The following is a 13,311-nucleotide window of genomic DNA, read 5'->3' as shown; positions in this document are numbered from 1 at the left end:
GTTGAAAAACGATGAGTAGGCAAGAGGAAGCAGGGCAGGCAGTTTTTGAGTGAGTCATATGAAAGTCATTCTTTATTAAGATTCAGCAAGCAGGATTCTCAGGGCATTTCTCTCTGTGCTGTAAATAATAATAATAATCGTGGTATTTTTTCAGTGCTTACTATGTGGCCAGGCACAGTGCTAAGCACTGGAGTGGACACAGTCCCAGTTCCTCAATGGGCTCACAGTCTTTATCCCCATTTTGCAGGTGAGGGAACTGAGGACCAGTGAAGTGAAGTAACAATGATAATAATTATGGTATTGGTTAAGCACTTACTATGTGCCACACACTGAACTAAGCGCTGGGGTGGTTCAAGCAAATTGGGTTGGACCCAGTCTCTGTCCCACATGGGGTTCATATTCTCAATCCTCATTTTGCCGAGGAGGTATTTGAGGTCCAGAGAAGTGAAATTACTTGCCCAAGGTCACAAAGCAGACAAGTAGAGGAGCCGGGTTTAGAATGCAGGTCCTTCTGACTCCCAGGCCCGGGCTCTTTCCGCTAGGCCACACACTTTAATAGGCTGGCAGGTTTTGCATATGCTGCCCTGGTTCTGCAGTGTGTCCTGAGCTGCTGCAAAATGTGGAGATGATTAGAATCCCTGTAAGATATTTGACATTTGATATTCACCCCAATCCTGCAGCATTTATGAGAAGCTCTTTATATATTATGAATTATCTATTCATATTCATGTCTCCCCCAGCCCCCTTGACTGTAAGCCCATTATGGGCAGGAAACGTGTCTGCTAATTCTGTTTATTGTACTCTCCCAAGTACTTAGTACAGTGCTTTCCACATAGTAAGTGCTCAGTAAATACCATTGATTGATTGATTGAGAGCATATGCTTGGGTGGAGGGACTCAGGAGTGAATTTTATATGTTGTTAGGCTGCTAGAGAAAAACTTGGTGTGGGAGGAAGGCCCTCAAATGTTATAGTACTTTTGAAGTGAAATTTATAGTGGCAATAGTATTTATTGAGCACTTACTGTGTGAGGAGCACTGCTGATAAGTGCTGGAAGAAAATACACAGGTGGGAATTAATCCATCAATTGATCGTATTTGTTGAGCGCTTTCTGTATGCAGAGTACTGTACTAAGTGTTTGGGAGAGTACAATATAATAGTGTTGATAGATACGTTCCCTGCCCACAATGAGCTTGCAGTCTAGAGGGGGAGACAGGCATTAATACAAATAACTAAATTACGGATGCATCCAGTAGTGTTGTGGAGCTGAGGGAGGGATGAATAAATCCAAATCCAAATGCAAGGGTGACACAGAAGGGAGGGAGAGAAGAAGAAGAAGAAATGAAGACTGTGTCAGGGAAGGCCTCTTGGAGAGTTGTGCTTTTAATAAGGGTTGAAGATGGGGAGAGTGATTGTCAGATATGAATTAAACATGGTCCCTGTCCCTTACTGGGCTCACAATCTGAAAGTTTAAGTCGGGAGAAAGATTGGGGACAGAAAGAACAGGAGTGCTCTCCCAAGTACTTGAAGTCCCACGGGGAACAACCTGACTACCTTGTATCTGCCCTGGTGCTTAGAACTGTACTTGGCGCCATTGTAAGGTCTTAACAAATATCTTAATTATTATTATTATTAAAGTACAGTACTCTGTAGGTAGTATGCACTCAGTGAATGCCATTGATTGATGGAGTGATGAAATGGTAAAAACAGACGATAGAAGAGTATTCTGCCATTCTGGGGAGAATTATTGAACCAACTCTTCTAGTAGAGAAGCAGTGAGGCCTAGTGAAAAGAGCACAGACCTGAGCATCAGAGGAATGTTTCAAATCCTGGTTGAGCCACTTGCCTGCTGGGTGACCTTGGGTGAGTCATTTAACTTCCCTGTGCCTCCTCTTCCTCATCTGTTAAATGGGGACTAGATTGTGAGCTCCATGTGGGACAGAACTGTGTTACATCTGCTTATGTTATTTCTACCCAAGCACTTAGTTTGGTAAAGTAATGACTTAATCATTACCTCAGTTATTATTGCAGTAACAGCAGTAATAATGTTTATTAAGCATGTACTGCATGTGAAGTACTATAATAGAAATAGCAGCCTGGCTCAGTGGCAAGAGCCCGGGCTTGGGAGCCGGAGGTCATGGGTTCGAATCCCAGCTCTGCCACTTGTCAGCTGTGTGACTGTGGGCCAGTCGCTTCACTTCTCTGTGCCTCAGTTCCCTCATCTATAAAATGGGAATTAAGACTGTGAGCCCCACATGGGACAACCTGATTAATCTGTATCTACCCCAGCACTTAGAACAGTGCTCTGCACATAGTAAGCGCTTAACAAGTACCAACATTATTATTATTATTACTGACCACTCTCTTGGTGTTGTGCACTACACTCGGTGCTTGGGAAGTTCAGAATAATGGAGTGACATGTTTCTTGCCTATAAGGAGCTTACCCTCCTAACAGGGGAGGCAAACATAAACAGATTTACAACTCGAGTTGCCAAAATAAATGAACTCTAAGCATATACGTGAGTGCTAAGAAGGGTGTGAATAAGTTTGTAAGTGCTAGAGTTGACCGAAGGGATGCTATGGTTCAGCATGCTGGGAAATTAATTGGGGAGAGTCTGTGAGACGAGGTAGGATTTAGGGAGGATTTGAAAGGGGGGATTTGAAAGTGGGGAGGGCTGTGGTCTGTCTGATGTGGTGAGGAAGGAAGTTCTAAGCCAGGGGTACAGCTTGCAAATGAGGAAATGGAGGCCAGAGTTGAGAATGAGGTCTAGCTAGAAGGTTGGCTTGAGAGGAATGAAGACAGCCAGTTGGGGACTCGCAGGTGAAGAGAGCAGGTAGGTAAGGTGAGGCCAGTTGGAGGAGAGCCTTGAAGTTGATTGTGAGGGGTTTTTGTCTGATGCAAAGATGCACAAGGTGCCACTGGAGGGCTCTGAGGAGAGGAAAGATGTAGGCCAAGTCCTTCAGGAACATGATCTGTGCAGCAGTGAATCATACAGATTGGAAAGGGAAGAGGTTGGAGACTGGGTGAATGGTGAGAGAGCTGAAACAAGTGACTAATAATAATAATAGTTGTAGTATTAAGTGCTTACTATGTGACAGGCACTGTTCCAAGCGCTGGGGTGGATACAAGCAAATCGGGTTGGAAACAGTCCCAGTCCCATATGGGTCTCAAAGTCTTAATCACCATTTTATAGATGAAGTAAAGTGACTTACCCAAGGTCACACAGCAGGCGCGCGGTGGATCCGGGATTAGAACCCAGGTCCTTCTGACTCTCAGGCTTGTGCTCTACCCACTAAGCCATGCTGCTTCTCCTGCCATGGTACAGCCAGTGCTTATACCAGGAAGGGAGCAGTTTTGGATGGAGAAGAAGGGACAGATCTGGGAGATGATGTGCAGGAAGAATCGGCAGGATTCAGCAGTGGACTGAAGATAAGAATTGAACGATTGCGTAAAGTCGAGGAGGACACCAAGTTTGCCGCCTCCTGAGACAAAATGGCATTGGTGTTGTTGACTGAGATGGGAAAGTTGGGAGGCTTAAGGGGAAAGATGAGGACTTCTGTTTAGACATGATGAATTTGAGGTGCCGGCTGGACATCCAAGTGGAGATGTTCTGAAGGCAAGAGGATCTGTGGGATTCCAGGTCAGGTGATTGGTCAGGGCTAGAGAGGTAGATTTTGGAGTCGTTGCATAGAGGTGGTCACTGAAGTCATGTGAGCCTATGAACTCTCTGCGAGAGCGAGTGTAAAGGAAGAATAGAGGACCTGAAAAAGAGACTTGGGGGTTGCCAGTTGTAAGAGGGATCTGTAAAAATCCAAGGAATGGAGTACTATGGCTAGAGGAAAAGAGTGTTAGGCTCCTCTTGACTCAGAGCCCATCAGTCACAAGAATCACAGACCCAGCCTTTCCAACATTCTAAAAGTTGAGAAGGCCTCACAGCTTCCTGGGCAGTTTCCTCACCCTACCTGGGCTGGAGAAATATTGATAGCAAGTAATTTCTCTTCTGGGCTTCAAGCTGAGAAGGGGGGTCGGTGGTACAGGGACTGGGTGGGCTCAATCTACTAGTGTTTCCTACAACTTCCTGGGCAGGAGCAAGGGCTGATGGGAGATTATGATGGAGTCCCAGGGGAAGATAAAGAGGACTGTCAAGAAGTTTCACCTCTGCTAACTCAAGACAGTCAAACCTAGCATTTCACACCCCAGCAAGTCCCCCTGAGCACCTGGTTGTGTTAACCAAGGCTGTTCCCGGATGAAACATCGAGAAGAGTGGTGGACCAAACCCAATTTATGGAAATGGGAGACAGGCAGGCCCATTTCTTCACTGTACACTAACCTGAAGCATGCTCGGATACTCTCCTTTCCCCACACTCCAGGATGTGATTAAAATTGTTGCCAGGCCATCTGTAGGGTCTCTCTCTCTCTCTCTCTCCCTCTTCTCTCTCTTCTCTTCTCTCCTTTCCTTTCCTCTCTCTTCTCTCTCTCTTTCTCTCTACATAGTTCTGATGTGGTTCTGGAAGAGTAGACACAAGTGAGAAGGAATAAAGGAAAGGAAAATAACTACCAAATGCCTATCAGATACCAATAATGACATCTCAATTAGTAAATTATTTGAGACTAGTCTGGAATCTTACATTTGCCCTTGACAGCGATATGCAAATTGGATAGAAACAAGTTGTGGGCTACCTTCTTGCAAGTGGATCATGGCAAAATCTTTAGGGATACCATTATTCAAAAAAAAAAATGTTTCATTCTTCCCTCTAAACCGTAAGCTCCTTGTGGGCAGGGAACATGTCTGCCAACTCTGCTGTATTATACTCTCCCAAGTGCTAACTACAACACTCTGCACACAGTAAGTGCTCAATAAATGCCATTGATTGATTCATCTTTGGTTTGTTTTTTTCAGTGGACAGGACACTGGGCAAAAATCAGGAGGACTTTGAGAGCTGAGAAAGCTTGACACCTGCTTGCTGAGAAATGAGAGAAGAATTGTTCCATGTCTGTTTCCTAAACTCAACTGGCAGGAAACTCCTTGTGGAATAATTAAAAAGCTGAAGGCGACACACTGGGATTTAAGCCCGCAGATGAAATAAAATGCATCCTCTACCGGAAACACGCATCACCATTCCTTGTGAGTTCAAGGTAGTGAATTAAAATCCATTGTCTGTGTTTGGAATGATAAATTCTATAACTGCATATCTTTTGCTTTACGTGGATTCTTTTTTAAGTAGTATACCTTTCTCCTTTATACTGAAAAATGTCAGTGCAAGGGGCTGAATGTTAGACCACGGTTTCTCCTGTCCTAGAATTATGTCTCTTTATCACCGTCTTATCCTTTTTTCTTTTAATGGAATTTAAGTGCTTATTCCATGTCGGGCATTATGCTAAGCACTGGGGTAGATACAAGCTAATCAGATCCCATATGGGGTGCACAGTCTTCATCCCCATTGTACAGATGAGGTAACTGAGGCAGGAAGAAGTGAGTGACTTGACTAAAGTCACACTGTAGACAAGTGGTGGACCCGGAATTAAAGCGCGGATCCTCAGACTCCCAGGCTTGTGCTTTCAACCGTGCTTCTCCGCTTCCCTGTTATTGATCTGTGAATTTCAACCCTCAACTGTTTACCTCCTCCTCCTCACCCCCTGCAGCCCCATTCCTTGACCCAGTTCCCTGCTGCCTCCCATTTTCCCCATCTACCCATTCAACTACCAGAAAAAACCCTAGTCACTAGTGGAATTAATCAGGAACTCCCAGTTTACCCAGACATGACCTGACGGGGGATTTCCATATCGGTCCATCAAGTGGCTTGCCTGATGGATGGCCCTTGGGCAAATGGCGGGGGGGCGGGGGCAGTTTCTGGTCTGTCACATGGTCATGTGATGCGGGAAGGGGAGATGGGTGAGTCACTGGGCTGAGGACCAGACAGTGTTCTTTCACCCTTAGGTATCAGAGGCAGCAACCATCCAAAAGTACAAGGGTGGCCTAAACAGTCTAATGAAGCAGAGGCATTCTGTGGACCTCCAGCTGCAAAAGCCTTCTAGAATCCCTAGGGTTCATGATCATGAATGAGCTAGGAGGTTTGTTCTTTCATTTTTAAAGATGCACCCTAGTTTTTCATATTTTGCACAGGTCCTAGCACATTCAGGATCCCCACACAACAAAGAGATAATGTGGGTGTGAAGGGGAGTGTGATGAGGAAACAAATTTAGGAACCAGCAGAAGCTGGGGTGTGTTGGTGGGGAGAGTGACAGGGCTGGAATTATCCTGGGATAGGGCACTTCCGGCCTGAGTTCTATCCTAACCTATTTCGTAAGCTGATGATGGGAATTTTGAGCTTTGAAAAGTAAATGATTTTCCTTTTTAAACCCATACTGCATATAACCACGCATTGTGGAGATTTTGGTGTCTTGGGAATTTTGGATGTGTGAACCTTTGATGGGGGTCTGAAAATGCCTTAACCCTATCAGGTTTTTGTACACCTAATGCAGATTTTAGATGCTTTCTATTTTGTAAATACAAAGAAGTACTAACACCCGCAAACTTGAGCACAAGTTAGTGTAATTCGTCCTACTGAAAACTGGACTCCAGATTTAGGATGTTTGTAAATTTTAGACAGGTGGATTTTTCTATGTTTATGGGGAGATATATGGGGTGGGTACCTTTTCTCCAGCAAGACTTGAGTTGTTTTGTATTTCATCTTTGAGAATATTTTTTAGGTAGAGTCTTGTAATTTCAATTCATTTCATATGGATAAGCAAAGGATGGGGAATAATTAAAGTCAAAAATGCAGGAGAAAGGATTGAGAATCAAGTAGGTGAGCAATAAGTCAAATAAGTCAAATATTTGCATGAGCAGTTTTTCACCTTTCATTTTAAGATCTTGGTAGGGGAAACATCAAGGACCAAGGTGGAAAAAAAATTTCATCATGTTTTGATTTAAATTATTTCAACGTTCTGTTCTATGTTTGTGGGTATTATTGATAGCACAATGTTCATACCATACATCTGGTCATTTTGGTTTCATCTTAGGGGAAATTCTGTTCAGGAGGTTTTTTTTCTGTGTCGTTAAATTATTTATCAATCATTTGTTTAGATGGTTCTTTGAAATGGGACTATATAGTCATACTTGCACCCCTTTGACTACATTCTGAAGTGACATTTCACCTCTCTCCTGACCCCCAAATCTGAGAAGTGCTTGGAGAAAAGATATAGAAAAGAATATAGGAAATGAAGTGGCTTTTCTGGAGGTGGGCTGTGGGGTTTGCAAGTTAGAATTTGGGAAGACTTGTTTTAATTTTAGCTTGTGAATCTTCTGTGAATGTTTTCTAAAGGCTACAGTCTATTTGTTATCTTTACAGATGCAAGATATCATTTAGACCATTTTTGTGGATGCAGGGGAGAGTGTAAGCAATGAACTAACTCAGTGGTCTAATGTGAGAGAGACTGCTAAAGTTTTAGGTTTTCAGTTGGCTAAAAGCACAGTTTATTTTCATAGTATAATTTATACAGACAATATTGACAAAGTAGAGGGGAGGAGGGATATATGTTTATGTGAAAGGACTTTCATTAGTTTCAACATTAGGAGTTGAATAATATTAAGAAGAACTTATCAATCAAGGAATGATATTCATTTAGTGCTTCCTATGTGCAGAGCACTGTACTGAACACTTGGGAGAGTAAAATACAACAGAATAAGCAGCTCTTACAGTCTAGAGGACTTCATAAAAATATTCATCATTATTAGGCAGGAATTAAAAGTTGAATTTGCCAAAGTCAAACTAATTTTAGAATTCTCTTTTTAAAAGACTCATTATTAGGTGTTTTCCCAAGGCTTTATAGGCACAAAACTGAATAAAGTTTCCCAGTTAGAAAAGCAAGCTCTATGAACGGGGCCTAAGACCCTTTTTTCAAATAATTGCTGCAGTACTGTGAGAGGCTTAATGAAATGGAAGATTGTCAGCTTGGTCATTTATCGGGGCAGAGAGACTTTTAACGGACAAAGAGGAATGTTTAAACAGGGCAGTGGAGAAAGAAAGTTTTGGTTGTTTTAGGGTGGCCCAGTTTGGATGAGAAGCAGCATGGCCTGGTAGAGCTCGGGCCTGGGAGTTACAGGGACCTGAGTTCTAATCCCAGCTCCACCTCTTGTCTGCTCTGTGACCTTGGGGAAGTTACAGCATTTCTATACTTCAGTTACCTAACCTGTAAAATGGGGATCAAGACTCTGAGCCCCATGTGGAACATGGAGTGGGTCCAACCTGATTAGTTTGTGTCTGCTCCAGTGCTTCGTGAAGTACCAGGCACATAGTATAAATGCTTAACAAATACTCTTAAAAAAATGAATTGTAGAAGGAATGAATCCAAATAGTGGCCCTTGGGGATTAGAGTGTTATTAGTGTCAGTTCTTTTTGGGGGATTCTGATGTGATGTGGAAATGGATAAAACAAGGCAAAATTTATCAGGTTAGCAAAAACTAAACTTAGCAGACTAAGAGGGAAAAAATAACAATTTTCCGTTTTGGTAAGAAAAGAAGCCATAGAGTGCTGAAGAGTTCTCACAAAAAGGAGCAAAATGATAGTGTGAAAAAAAGATTGCAGTGCCCCTTGCAAAGCAGTGTGGCCTAGTGGGAAGAGCCGAGGCCTGGGAGTCAGAGGATCTGGTTTTGAATTCCAGCTCCACCGCTTACCTACCATATGACCTTGGGCAAGTCACTTACCTTCCCTGGGCCTCACTTCCCTCATCTGTCAAAGTGGGGATTCAATACCCCTTCTTCCTCCTACTTAGAAGGTGAGCCCCATTTGCTGTTATCTACCTCAGCACTTAGTACAGTGCTTAGCACAAAAAAAGCTCTTAACCAATACCATAATTATCGTTATTATTTTTCTTATTTAAATGGCGGAGAGCCGCTGATTTTTGGTATTTCTGAAGTACAAGCTTAATGTTCATTTCTTCTCACAGAACCACAAGCTGCAAAATAACTTCTTTTCAAGAGTACAGTACAGCTGAATGTAGATTTGAAGAAAGCAAATGAGCATATCAGGGAGAGAAGAAGAAAAAGATGGTCTTAAAGAAAAAAAAAAACCCCTTCCTAAAATGTACCAAAGTTAGAGGGCCTGGAGTCTGCCCTTTCTGTCCGATTACTAACAGGATGCTAAAGAAGGTGTTCATTTCCAGATTCATTTATTTAACCTAATATGGCTGTAGCAGTTGCATTCCATTATACATATGGCTCTTGATTGAATGGACAGGGGCTTCAGACGCATGCCTTCCATCTCCCCCACCACTCCCACCTCAGTTTGGTTTTTTTTAACTTGCCCCTTTGCTTAAAGGAAACTCTGAGGAGGTCACCTGGTCTCTCTTTCTGACTCCATTTGTCATCAGAGCTCTCTTTCGTATCTTAGTTTGAAAAATGGAAATTTTCTCCCCTGTTCTGTAAGGTATATGTGAAGCACTGCCTGATTTACCTGAAAGCCAGTCCCTCTGAGACTGATCACAGCTGCCACTCACTAATCTTTTTAAGTAAGATTTTGTAAGTGTTCCTCTCCACTTACTGCTTGTAGAGGATCATCATCAGTTTGGTCTACTTTCTCCTCCCGTTCAGTTGTAAATCTCTTGAGGACAAAAATGGCATGTTTACTTCTTTTATATGTTCCCCAAACACCAAATGCTGTACAATACTATAAACAAGGTAAAGTGGCCAATAAATACTGTTGACGCATGAGAAGATCTGGTCCCTGAACAAATCTTTACAGTCATTGTCAACTCAAATAGAGCATTGCTTCGGGAGGCTTTCGTGTCTTTGGAAAGATATTCAGAGAAAATTTCAGGGACTAGGAAGGAGCAAAACGTAACTGAGAACTAATATTCATTCTGGGTAATGTTAATTTGAAGAGATTAGAATACTGAATATATTAAACATGAGACCCTTCCAACATTCAGCCATTTCTCCATTGCTTAGTTGAGGCTTTATAGAGACCATGTTGGTGACAACTGGGGCAGGTGAACGTAATCGCATCAGAAAAATAAGGGTACTTTTTGAGATAAGGTTGGGTGGATGAGGGCAATGGAAGCCACTGTTACAGGGGTTAATTTTCCCTACAAAGAGTGTATTCTGTAAGTAGGATGACTTTACAGTACTCTGTGGGTGGGGGAAAGTAGATATTTAAGAGAGAGGTTTTATTAAACCGGTTGGACTTTCCTAGTGGTTCAGCCAGTATGTGACAGCTTACTGAAAATCAACAGTAATGAAAATTTTCAAATATACCAGCAGTGTTATTTGAAGTGAATGCCAGATGGTCACATAAAATATTTTGTTCAATGCATATGCAGCTCTCTGCAGGCTCCCTGTGCTACTCCAAATTGTCAGTGCATGCTAAAAGTGAGATTTGCAGTGGGTATTGCAAAATCAAAACTGTATGTGGCTTGGTTTCATTCTCTCTATTTAGGTCTCTGCTTTGCTCTCGCCTTTTCCAACTGTACTGCTCTAATTAATTATTTTAGGATGGTACCTGGAGTTCTTGACTCGAGTTTGTGTTTGGCTATTTGTTAAGCACTTATTACGTGCCAGGCACTGCACTGAATGTGGCAGCAGATAGGTTGGACACAGGCCCTCTCCCACATGGAGCTCACAGTCTTCATCCCCATTTTACAGATAAGGCAACTGAGGTACAGAGAAGTGAAGTGACTTGCCCAAGGTCACACAAGCAGACAGATGGTGGAGCCGCAATTAGAACCCAGTGCCTCTGACTCCCAGGCCTGTGCTCTTTCCAGTACCCCAACCTGCTTCTCCCGTTGGGATACGAAAACCAATATCTTCGCCTTACAGGAACGTAGTCACTAGCACATTTCGTTCCTTCATTCAGTCTTATTTATTGAGCACTTACTTGTGCAAAGCACTGTGTTAAGCACCACATGCATGAACAGTCATCATCACTGTCATTATCAAAAACATTTTGACCCCCGTTGATGTCTGAGGATGAAGGATGAGTTTCAAAGGGGTAAGTGAAAAGGCATGGTAGAAATGACACAGGTACAAGAGGGTTGAGAGAGACACGTTAGGCACAAATGCTGTAGAAAATGATCTGGGTCAAAAGGTGAATATATTAGCAATCTCTAGACTGAGAACTTGTCTCTAGACCGAAACCTTGTTATGGGCAGGGCCTGTGTCGGCTAATTAGATTGTATTTTATTCTCTCAAGTGCTTAAGAACAGTGCTCTGGACAAAGTAAGCACTCAATAAATGCCATTGATTAATTGATTGGATGGAATACTTACTGTCAGTAAAAATTGGTAATCAGGGAGGCTTCCTGGAGGAGGTGGGATTCGGGGGAGGGTTTTGAAGATGGAGTGTGTTGTAGCCTTGCAGGTTTTGAATGGGGAAGGGAATTTTTTAGGTTGGTGACTGGCATGAGCAAGTGGTTGGTGTTGGGAGAGTTAAAAGCAAGGTATAGTTTAAAAAGTGAGTTTGGGAGGAATGTAAACTGCGTGGTTGGGGTGATGGGTAAAAAGGGCCGATTGGAGTATGAGGTGAAATAAGATGGTGGAGAAGCTTGCAGCCACTGGTAAAGAGGTTCTGCTTGATAAAAAAGGAAAGAAGTAGTCATTGGAGATTTTTGAGGTGTGGCAAGACATTGGAGGAAGATTGAGGCAGTAGTGTAAAGTTTTGACTGTAGTGGGGAAAACAGCTGGGAAACCAGCCAAGGCACTGGTGAGGTTGTTTAGTTGTGAAATGGCAAAAGCTTGAAACAAAGTGGTAGCCACTTGCTGGGAGAGGAAGGGAGTAGATCTGTTGACATACGTCATGAAGGAAGAACCAGCAGAATTTAGCAGTGGATTGAACATGAGAATTTAGAGTGATAATAATAATAATTATGATATCTGTTAAGTGCTTAGTATGTGCCAAGCACTATTCTAAGTGCTGGGGTAGATATAAGGTAGTCAGGTTGACCCCTGTGGGTATCACAGTCTTAATCCCCATTTTACATATGAGGTAACTGAGGCACAGAGAAGTTAAGTGGCTTGCCCAAGGTCACACAATGGACAAGTGGCCCAGCCAGGATTATAACCCACATCCTCTGACTCCCAAGCCCGTGCTCTTTCCACTAAGCCACGCTGCTTCTCAAAGTTGAAGCGACACCAAGGATGGGGGGCGGGGAGGTCTGAGACCAGGAGGGTGGTGGTAGAGTCATTAATGATAATAATAATGATGATGTTAGTATTTAAGTGCTTATGATGTGCCAAGCACTGTTCTAAGATAGTTTCCAAGATATCAGATTGGACATGGTCCCTGTCCCACATGGGGCTCAAAACCTAAGGAGGAAGAAGGACATGTATTGAACCCCCATTTTACAACTGAGGTGCAGAGAAATTAAGTGATTTGCCCACAGTCATCCAGCAGACAAGTGGCAGAGCTGGGATTAGAACCCATGTCCTCTGACTCTCAGACCCATGCTCTTTCCATTGAACCATGCTGCTTCTCTAGGATATCTATGTTGGGAAAGTTAGAAGCAGGAGGGGGTTTAGGAAAGAAGATGAGCCCTTTGGTTTTAGACATGTTAGGTTTGAGGAGCTAATATGACAACTATACAGAGATGTACTGGAGGTAAGAGAAAAAGGGAGATTGTAAAGCAGGAGAGAATTTGGGGCCAGCGAGATAGATTTGGGAATTATCTACCTGGAGGTGGTGATAGCTGTAGGCAAGGGAGAAGGTGAGGTCCCCAAGAGAGTCAGTGTAGAGCAAGATATGCCCAGTTCTACTATAACAGTTGCATTTTGAAGGAACCCCACAACTGTTTTCCCTGACACCGTGCTTCTCTATAATAATTATTATTGTGGTATTTGTGTAACGCTTACTATGTGCCATTCATTCATTGTCATTTTTCTTAAGGGCTTACTGTGTGCAAAGCACTGTACTAAGTGCTTGGGAAAGTACAACGCAACAATAAGCAGTTGCCGCTCCCTGTCCACAACGAGCTCAGTGCCAGGCACTGTATTAAGTGCCGGGGTGGATATGAGGAAATCGGTTTGGCCACAGTCCCTGTCCCACATGAGGCTCACAGGCTCAATCCCCATTTTACAGATGAGATAACTGAGGCAAAGAGAAGTGAGATGACATGCCCAAAGTCACACAGCAGATAATTGGTAGAGCCAGAATTAGAACCCATGACCTTCTGACTCACAAGCCCATGCTCTATCCATTATGCCATGCTGCCTCTCTAGAAAGAGGTGCTTTGTCAGGTGAGTGGTCCCATATTTTACCGTCTCTTAATTTGCCCTCACTTCCTGGCAGAAGTGAATGTGTCGATTAGTCTACATCCAGGTA

The 13,311-nt window shown here is 43.1% G+C and overlaps 1 protein-coding gene across 10 annotated transcripts in view; it reads left to right on the top strand.

The window, feature by feature from the left end:
* Window positions 1–13,311, top strand: part of TSGA13 (testis specific 13) — a 235,058-nt gene that overhangs the window by 47,692 nt on the left and 174,055 nt on the right. For 6 of the 10 annotated variants that reach the window (XM_039913208.1, XM_039913206.1, XM_039913207.1 and 3 more), the window contains exon 2: window positions 4,900–5,135. The gene's annotated coding sequence lies outside the window, so the exon portion shown is untranslated. The remainder of the gene's footprint in view (window positions 1–4,899; window positions 5,136–13,311) is intronic. The other 4 variants (XM_039913212.1, XM_039913211.1, XM_039913210.1 and 1 more) reach the window with 1 other exon arrangement.

This window comes from Ornithorhynchus anatinus, chromosome 10 (genome assembly GCF_004115215.2).
Source record: "Ornithorhynchus anatinus isolate Pmale09 chromosome 10, mOrnAna1.pri.v4, whole genome shotgun sequence".
Lineage (NCBI taxonomy): Eukaryota > Metazoa > Chordata > Mammalia > Monotremata > Ornithorhynchidae > Ornithorhynchus > Ornithorhynchus anatinus.
Note: the sequence above shows the minus strand (reverse complement) of the source record. Positions and strands in the feature narration are given on the sequence as shown.